Here is a 9,312-nt window from a genome sequence, read left to right on the forward strand (position 1 = left end):
CTCTGCCCATCAGTTTGTGGATGATAGGCAGTACTCATGTCTAGACGAGTTCCTAATGCTTGCTGTAATTTCTGCCAGAATCTTGAAATAAATCTGACATCCCTATCAGAGATAATAGAGATTGGTATTCCATGTCTGGAGATGACTTCCTTCAAATACAGTCGTGCTAACTTCTCCATCTTGTCATCTTATCTTATTGGCAGGAAGTGTGCTGATTTGGTGAGACGATCAACTATTACCCAAATAGTATCAAAACCACTTGCAGTCCTTGGCAATTTAGTGATGAAATCCATGGTAATGTTTTCCCATTTCCATTCTGGGATTTCGGGTTGTTGAAGTAGACCTGATGGTTTCTGATGCTCAGCTTTGACCTTAGAACACGTCAACCATTCTCCTACGTATTTAGCAACATCGGCTTTCATACCCGGCCACCAAAAATGTTTCTTGAGATCCTTGTACATCTTCCCCGTTCCAGGATGTATTGAGTATCTGGTTTTATGAGCTTCTCTAAGTACCATTTCTCTCATATCTCCAAATTTTGGTACCCAAATCCTTTCAGCCCTATACCGGGTTCTGTCTTCCCGAATATTAAGATGCTTCTCCGATCCTTTGGGTATTTCATCCTTTAAATTTCCCTCTTTTAAAACTCCTTGTTGCGCCTCCTTTATTTGAGTAGTAAGGTTATTATGAATCATTATATTCATAGATTTTACTCGAATGGGTTCTCTGTCCTTCCTGCTCAAGGCATCGGCTACCACATTTGCCTTCCCCGGGTGGTAACGAATCTCAAAGTCGTAATCATTCAATAATTCAATCCACCTACGCTGCCTCATATTCAGTTGTTTCTGATTAAATATGTGTTGAAGACTTTTGTGGTCGGTATATATAATACTTTTGACCCCATATAAGTAGTGCCTCCAAGTCTTTAATACAAAAACAACCGCACCTAATTCCAAATCATGCGTCATATAATTTTGTTCGTGAATCTTCAATTGTCTAGACGCATAAGCAATCACCTTCGTTCGTTGCATTAATACACAACCGAGACCTTGCTTTGATGCATCACAATAAATCACAAAATCATCATTCCCTTCAGGCAATGATAATATAGGTGCCGTAGTTAGCTTTTTCTTCAATAACTAAAATGCTTTCTCTTGTTCATCATTCCATTCAAATTTCTTCCCTTTATGCGTTAATGATGTCAAGGGTTTTGCTATTCTGGAAAAGTCTTGGATGAACCTTCTGTAGTAACCAGCTAGTCCTAAAAATTGGCGTATGTGTTTCGGAGTTTTCGGGGTTTCCCACTTTTCAACAGTTTCTATCTTTGCCAGATCCACCTTAATACCTTCTTTGTTCACTATGTGACCGAGGAATTGAACTTCTTCCAACCAAAATGCACACTTTGAAAATTTAGCGTACAATTCTTCCTTCCTCAATACTTCTAACACCTTTCTCAAATGTTCACCGTGTTCTTGGTCATTCTTTGAGTAAATAAGTATGTCATCAATGAAAACAATGACAAACTTGTCAAGGTATGGTCCACACACTCGGTTCATAAGGTCCATGAACACAGCTGGTGCATTAGTTAAACCAAATGGCATGACCATAAACTCGTAATGACCGTAACGTGTTCTGAAAGCAGTCTTTGGAATATCATCTTCTTTCACCCGCATTTGATGATACCCGGAACGTAAGTCAATCTTTGAATAAACAGACGAGCCTTGTAGTTGATCAAATAAGTCGTCGATTCTCGGTAGTGGGTAGCGGTTCTTGATGGTAAGTTTGTTCAACTCTCGGTAGTCGATACACAACCTGAATGTACCATCTTTCTTCTTGACAAACTAAACAGGAGCTCCCCACGGTGATGTGCTTGGTCGAATGAAACCATGCTCTAAAAGTTCTTGTAATTGGCTTTGCAGTTCTTTCATCTCGCTGGGTACGAGTCTGTAAGGAGCACGAGCTATTGGTGCAGCTCCTGGTACAAGATCTATTTGAAATTCAACGGATCGATGTGGGGGTAATCCCGGAAATTCTTTCGAAAATACATCGGGAAATTCTTTTGCGACGGGAACATCATTGATGCTCTTTTCTTCAGTTTGTACTTTCTCGACGTGTGCTAGAACAGCATAGCAACCTTTTCTTATTAGTTTTTGTGCCTTCAAATTACTAATAAGATGTAGCTTCGTGTTGCCCTTTTCTCTGTACACCATTAAGGGTTTTCCTTTTTCTCGTATAATGCGAATTGCATTTTTGTAACAAACGATCTCTGCTTTCACTTCTTTCAACCAGTCCATACCGATTATCACATCAAAACTCCCTAACTCTACTGGTATCAAGTCAATCTTAAATGTTTCGTTAACCAGTTTAATTTCTCGATTCCGACATATATTATCTGCTGAAATTAATTTACCATTTGCTAATTCGAGTAAAAATTTACTATCCAAAGGCATCAATGGACAACTTAATTTAGCACAAAAATCTCTACTCATATAGCTTCTATCCGCACCCGAATCAAATAAAATGTAAGCAAATTTATTGTCAATAAGAAACGTACCCGTAACAAGCTCCGGGTCTTCTTGTGCCTCTGCCGCATTAATATTGAAAACTCTTCCGCGGCCTTGTCCATTCGTGTTCTCCTGGTTCGGGCAATTTCTAATAATGTGGCCCGGTTTTCCACATTTATAACAAACTACATTGGCATAACTTGCCCCGACACTACTTGCTCCACCATTACTCGTTCCGACACCATTTGTTCCTTTCGTTCTATTAACCCCTGGTCCGTAGACCTCACACTTCGCCGCGCTATGACCATTTCTTTTACACTTGTTGCAAAATTTGGTGCAGAACCCCGAGTGATACTTTTCACACCTTTGGCATAGCTGCTTCTGATTGTTGTTGTTGTTGCGGTTATTATTGTTTTTGGGATGATTGTTGTAGTTGCTGTTGTTGTTGTTGTTGTTGGGCCGTTTGTTGTAGTTGCGATTGATGTTGCGATTGTTGGGATAATTGTTGCGATTATTGTTGTAATTGCTGTTGTTGTATTGGTGATTCTTATCACCGTTTTCCTCCCACTTTCTTTTGACTTGCTTCACATTGGCCTCTTCAGCAGTCTGTTCTTTAATTCTTTCTTCAATCTGGTTCACTAGTTTGTGAGCCATTCTACATGCCTGTTGTATGGAGGCGGGCTCGTGTGAACTTATATCTTCTTGGATTCTTTCCGGTAATCCTTTTACAAACGCGTCGATCTTCTCTTCCTCATCTTCGAATGCTCCTGGACACAATAGGCACAATTCTGTGAATCGTCTTTCGTACGTGGTAATATCAAATCCTTGGGTTCGTAACCCTCTAAGTTCTGTCTTGAGCTTATTGACCTCGGTTCTGGGACGGTACTTCTCGTTCATCAAGTGCTTGAATGCTGACCACGGTAGTGCGTACGCATCGTCTTGTCGCACTTGCTCTAGATAGGTATTCCACCATGTTAACGCAGAACCTATAAAGGTATGCGTAGCGTACTTTACTTTGTCCTCTTCAGTACACTTACTTATGGCAAACACCAATTCGACCTTCTCGGTCCACCGTTTCAATCCGATCAGTCCTTCAGTTCCATCAAATTCCAAAGGTTTGCAAGCAGTGAATTCTTTGTAGGTGCATCCTACATGATTTCCTGTACTGCTAGATCCAAGGTTATTGTTGGTATGTAGCGCAGCCTGTACTGCGGCTATGTTTGAAGCTAGAAAAGTACGAAATTCCTCTTCATTCATATTCACGGTGTGTCGAGTAGTCGGTGCCATTTCCTTCAAAATAGTCAAATGAAACAAGTTAATCATACAGAATATTAAGAGTAGTTAATAGTATTTCGTAGCATAATATGAACTCATTTATAAAAGCTTTTTCTTCATATTAGCATTTTATAAGTTTAAATTCGGGTAGTACCTACCCGTTAAGTTCATACTTAGTAGCTAATATACAATTCAACTACTACAATTCTATATGAAAAACTGATTATAATAATATTTCGCGTTCAAATTTTTATACAATATTTTACAAACTTACAATACCGCTTATTTTACATAAAGCATGAAATATAGCACACAATAACTTTGATACAAGATAGTTGTGAAGATAATTCTAGCTAGTACACAAGTCGTTCAGCAAAGGCAATAAAGACACGTAATTCATACGTCCAGAAACAAGTCATGCATTCTGGTTTTACTAGGACTACTTCCCATCTTTGGTCTTGTGGAACATAACCGTTATGGCCGTTGATAAGACAGCGTGTTGTAACGTCGTCAAAGGGACGAGGGTTACGTAATGTCCAACAGTCCCGTAACAATCTAAAAACCTCATTTCTTACCCCAATTACCGACTCCGTCACTTGTGGGAACATTTTGTTTAATAGTTGTAGCCCGATGTTCTTGTTCTCACTTTGGTGAGAAGCGAACATTACTAATCTGTAAGCATAACATGCTTCTTTATGTTGCATGTTAGCCGCTTTTTTTAAATCACGAAGTCCAATATTCGGATATATTGAGTCAAAATAATTTCTTAACCCATTGCGTAAAATAGCATTTGGGTTCCCCGCAATATATGCGTCAAAGTAAATACATCGTAACTTATGGATTTCCCAATGTGATATCCCCCATCTTTCGAACGAAAGCCTTTTATAAACCAAGACATTCTTGGAACGTTCTTCGAATGTCTTACAAACTGATCTCGCCTTAAATAGTTGTGCCGAAGAATTCTGACCGACTCTAGACAAGATTTCATCAATCATGTCTCCGGGTAGGTCTCTTAAAATATTGGGTTGTCTATCCATTTTGTGTTTTTATACTGTAAAATAGACAAGAGTTAGATTCATAAAAAAAATACTTATTAATACAAGCAATTTTTACATATATCATAAAGCATAAGCACACTATATTACATATATTACACCACACGAATACAACTATCTTATTCTGACTCGCTTGTTTCTTCTTCTTCAGTTTTGGTTCATTTTGCCAAGTTTCTAGGGATATATGATGTTCCCCTAATACGAGCCGTCGTTTTCTACATTGGTTTAGAAAAACCTGGTGGTTTAGAGGTTCCCGGGTCATTGTTACAACTTAAGGACTTCGGGGGTTGACGATACATATAAAGTTCATCGGGGTTGGAATTAGATTTCTCTATTTTTATGCCCTTTCCCTTATTATTTTCTTTTGCCTTTTTAAATTCAGTTGGGGTAATTTCTATAACATCATCGGAATTCTCGTCAGAATCCGATTCATCGGAGAATTGGCAATCCTCCCAATATTTTGCTTCCTTAGCGGAAACACCATTGACCATAATTAACCTTGGTCGGTTGGTTGAGGATTTTCTTTTACTTAACCATTTTATTATTTCCCCCACCGGTTCTATTTCTTCATCCGGTTCCGATTCTTCTTCCGGTTCCGATTCTTCTTCTGGTTCCGACTCTTCTTCCGGTTCCTCTTCGGGAACTTGTGAATCAGTCCACGAATCATTCCAATTTATATTTGACTCTTCATTATTATTAGGTGAGTCAATGGGACTTGTTCTAGAGGTAGACATCTATCACATAATATCAAACGCGTTAAGAGATTAATATATCACATAATATTAACATGTTAAAAATATATAGTTTCCAACAAAATTTGTTAAGCAATCATTTTTCAAGTAAACACGGTCGAAGTCCAGACTCACTAATGCATCCTAACAAAATCGATAAGACACACTAATGCAAAATTCTGGTTCTCTAAGACCAACGCTCGGATACCAACTGAAATGTCCCGTTCTTATTGATTAAAAACGTTCCATATTAATTGATTTCGTTGCGAGGTTTTGACCTCTATATGAGACGTTTTTCAAAGACTGCATTCATTTTTAAAACAAACCATAACCTTTATTTCATAAATAAAGGTTTAAAAAGCTTTACGTAGATTATCAAATAATGATAATCTAAAATATCCTGTTTACACACGACCATTACATAATGGTTTTACAATACAAATATGTTACATCGAAATCAGTTTCTTGAATGCAGTTTTTACACAATATCATACAAACATGGACTCCAAATTTTGTCCTTATTTTAGTATGCAACAGCGGAAGCTCTTAATATTCACCTGAGAATAAACATGCTTTAAACGTCAACAAAAATGTTGGTGAGTTATAGGTTTAACCTATATATATCAAATCGTAACAATAGACCACAAGATTTCATATTTCAATACACATCCCATACATAGAGATAAAAATCATTCATATGGTGAACACCTGGTAACCGACATTAACAAGATGCATATTTAAGAATATCCCCATCATTCCGAGACACCCTTCGGATATGATATAAATTTCGAAGTACTAAAGCATCCGGTACTTTGGATGGGGTTTGTTAGGCCCAATAGATCTATCTTTAGGATTCGCGTCAATTAGGGTGTCTGTTCCCTAATTCTTAGATTACCAGACTTAATAAAAAGGGGCATATTCGATTTCGATAATTCAACCATAGAATGTAGTTTCACGTACTTGTGTCTATTTTGTAAATCATTTATAAAACCTGCATGTATTCTCATCCCAAAAATATTAGATTTTAAAAGTGGGACTGTAACTCACTTTCACAGATTTTTTTACTTCGTCGAGAAGTAAGACTTGGCCACTGTTGATTCACGAACCTATAACAATATATACATGTATATTAAAGTATGTTCAAAATATATTTACAACACTTTTAATATATTTTGATGTTTTAAGTTTATTAAGTCAGCTGTCCTCGTTAGTAACCTACAACTAGTTGTCCACAGTTAGATGTACAGAAATAAATCGATAAATATTATATTGAATCAATCCACGACCCAGTGTATACATATCTCAGTATTGATCACAACTCAAACTATATATATTTTAGAATCAACCTCAACCCTGTATAGCTAACTCCAACATTCACATATAGAGTGTCTATGGTTGTTCCGAAATATATATAGATGTGTCGACATGATAGGTCAAAACATTGTATACGTGTCTATGGTATCTCAAGATTACATAATATACAATACAAGTTGATTAAGTTATGGTTGGAATAGATTTGTTACCAATTTTCACGTAGCTAAAATGAGAAAAATTATCCAATCTTGTTTTACCCATAACTTCTTCATTTTAAATCCGTTTTGAGTGAATAAAATTGCTATGGTTTCATATTGAACTCTATTTTATGAATCTAAACAGAAAAAGTATAGGTTTATAGTCGGAAAAATAAGTTACAAGTCGTTTTTGTAAAGGTAGTCATTTCAGTCGAAAGAACGACGTCTAGATGACCATTTTAGAAAACATACTTCCACTTTGAGTTTAACCATAATTTTTGGATATAGTTTCATGTTCATAATAAAAATCATTTTCTCAGAATAACAACTTTTAAATCAAAGTTTATCATAGTTTTTAATTAACTAACCCAAAACAGCCCGCGGTGTTACTACGACGGCGTAAATCCGGTTTTACGGTGTTTTTCGTGTTTCCAGGTTTTAAATCATTAAGTTAGCATATCATATAGATATAGAACATGTGTTTAGTTAATTTTAAAAGTCTAGTTAGAAGGATTAACTTTTGTTTGCGAACAAGTTTAGAATTAACTAAACTATGTTCTAGTGATTACGAGTTTAAACCTTCGAATAAGATAGTTTTATATATATGAATCGAATGATGTTATGAACATCATTACTACCTCAAGTTTAGTAGGTAAACCTACTGGAAGTGACAAGAAATGATCTAGCTTCAAAGGATCTTGGATGGCTTGAAAGTTCTTGAAGTAGGATCATGACACAAAAACAAGTTCAAGTAAGATTTTTACTCGAATTAAGATAGTTTATAGTTATAGAAATTGAATCAAAGTTTGAATATGAATATTACCTTGAATAAGAAAGATAACCTACTGTATATAACAAAGGTTTCTTGATCTTAGATGATTACTTGGAATGGATTAGAAAGCTTGGAAGTAAATTAGTAAACTTGAAGGGATTTTTGAAGTGTTCTTGAAGTGTTCTTCCTATGATGATTATAGCTTGATTCTTGAAGTGATTTTTGATGAAGATGATGATTAACTACTGGAAAAATACGTTCATAATAGTGTGGGTGTGTTGAGAGAGAATTAGAAAGAGAATTGGAAGTGAAATGGAGTGAATGATGAGTGGTAATTGGTGAGTGGTGAGTGGGGTTAAAAGGAGTTCTAGTTAGTTGACTAGCTCATGGTAGAAGTTAAAATTGATTAGTCATACATGACATAATCAAGAGTGGAATCCCATGCTAGTTCCTATTGGTATATACCCATAGTAAGTACGTTTTGAAGCTGTGTATAATACGGGTAAGAATACGACTAGAATTCTTGATGAAAGAAAAGAATGGGAAAGTAACTGTAACCATTTTCGTTAAGTATGAGTGTTTTGATATATGTCTTAAAGTCTTCCAAAAGTATTTTAATACATCTAAATACACTACATGTATATACATTTTAACTGATTCGTTAAGTCATCGTTAGTCGTTACATGTAAGTGTTGTTTTGAAACCTTTAAGTTAACGATCTCAATTAATGTTGTTAACCCATTGTTTATTATATCTAATGAGATGTTAAATTATTATATTATCATGATATTATGATATATTAATATATCTTAATATGATATATATACATTTAAATGTCGTTACAACGATAATCGTTACATATATGTCTCGTTTCGAAATCCTTAAGTTAGTAGTCTTGTTTATATGTATATAACTCATTGTTAATATACTTATGGAGATACTTACTTATCATAATCTCATGTTAACCATATGTATATCCATATATATATCGTCATGTCGTTTTTACAAGTTTTAACGTTCGTGAATCGCCGGTCAACTTGGGTGGTCAATTGTCTATATGAAACATATTTCAATTAATCAAGTCTTAACAAGTTTGATTGCTTAACATGTTGGAAACATTTAATCATGTAAATATCAATCTCAATTAATATATATAAACATGGAAAAGTTCAGGTCACTACATAAGGGGAAGAAGTACGAGTGGAAGAGTGAACAAGAGTCTGCTTTCCAAACTCTGAAGAAGAAGTTAACTTCTGCACTGATATTATCACTACCTGAGGGTAATGATGATTTTGTTATCTATTGTGATGCTTCGTGTCAAGACTTTGGTTGTGTTTTGATGCAACGAAAGAAAGTCATTGCTTACGCATCGCGTCAGTTGAAGATTCATGAACATAATTATACAACCCATAATTTAGAATTGGGAGCTGTTATGTTCGCACTCAATAATTGGAGCCATTACTT

This window comes from Rutidosis leptorrhynchoides, chromosome 7 (genome assembly GCF_046630445.1).
Source record: "Rutidosis leptorrhynchoides isolate AG116_Rl617_1_P2 chromosome 7, CSIRO_AGI_Rlap_v1, whole genome shotgun sequence".
NCBI classification, from domain to species: Eukaryota; Viridiplantae; Streptophyta; class Magnoliopsida; order Asterales; family Asteraceae; genus Rutidosis; species Rutidosis leptorrhynchoides.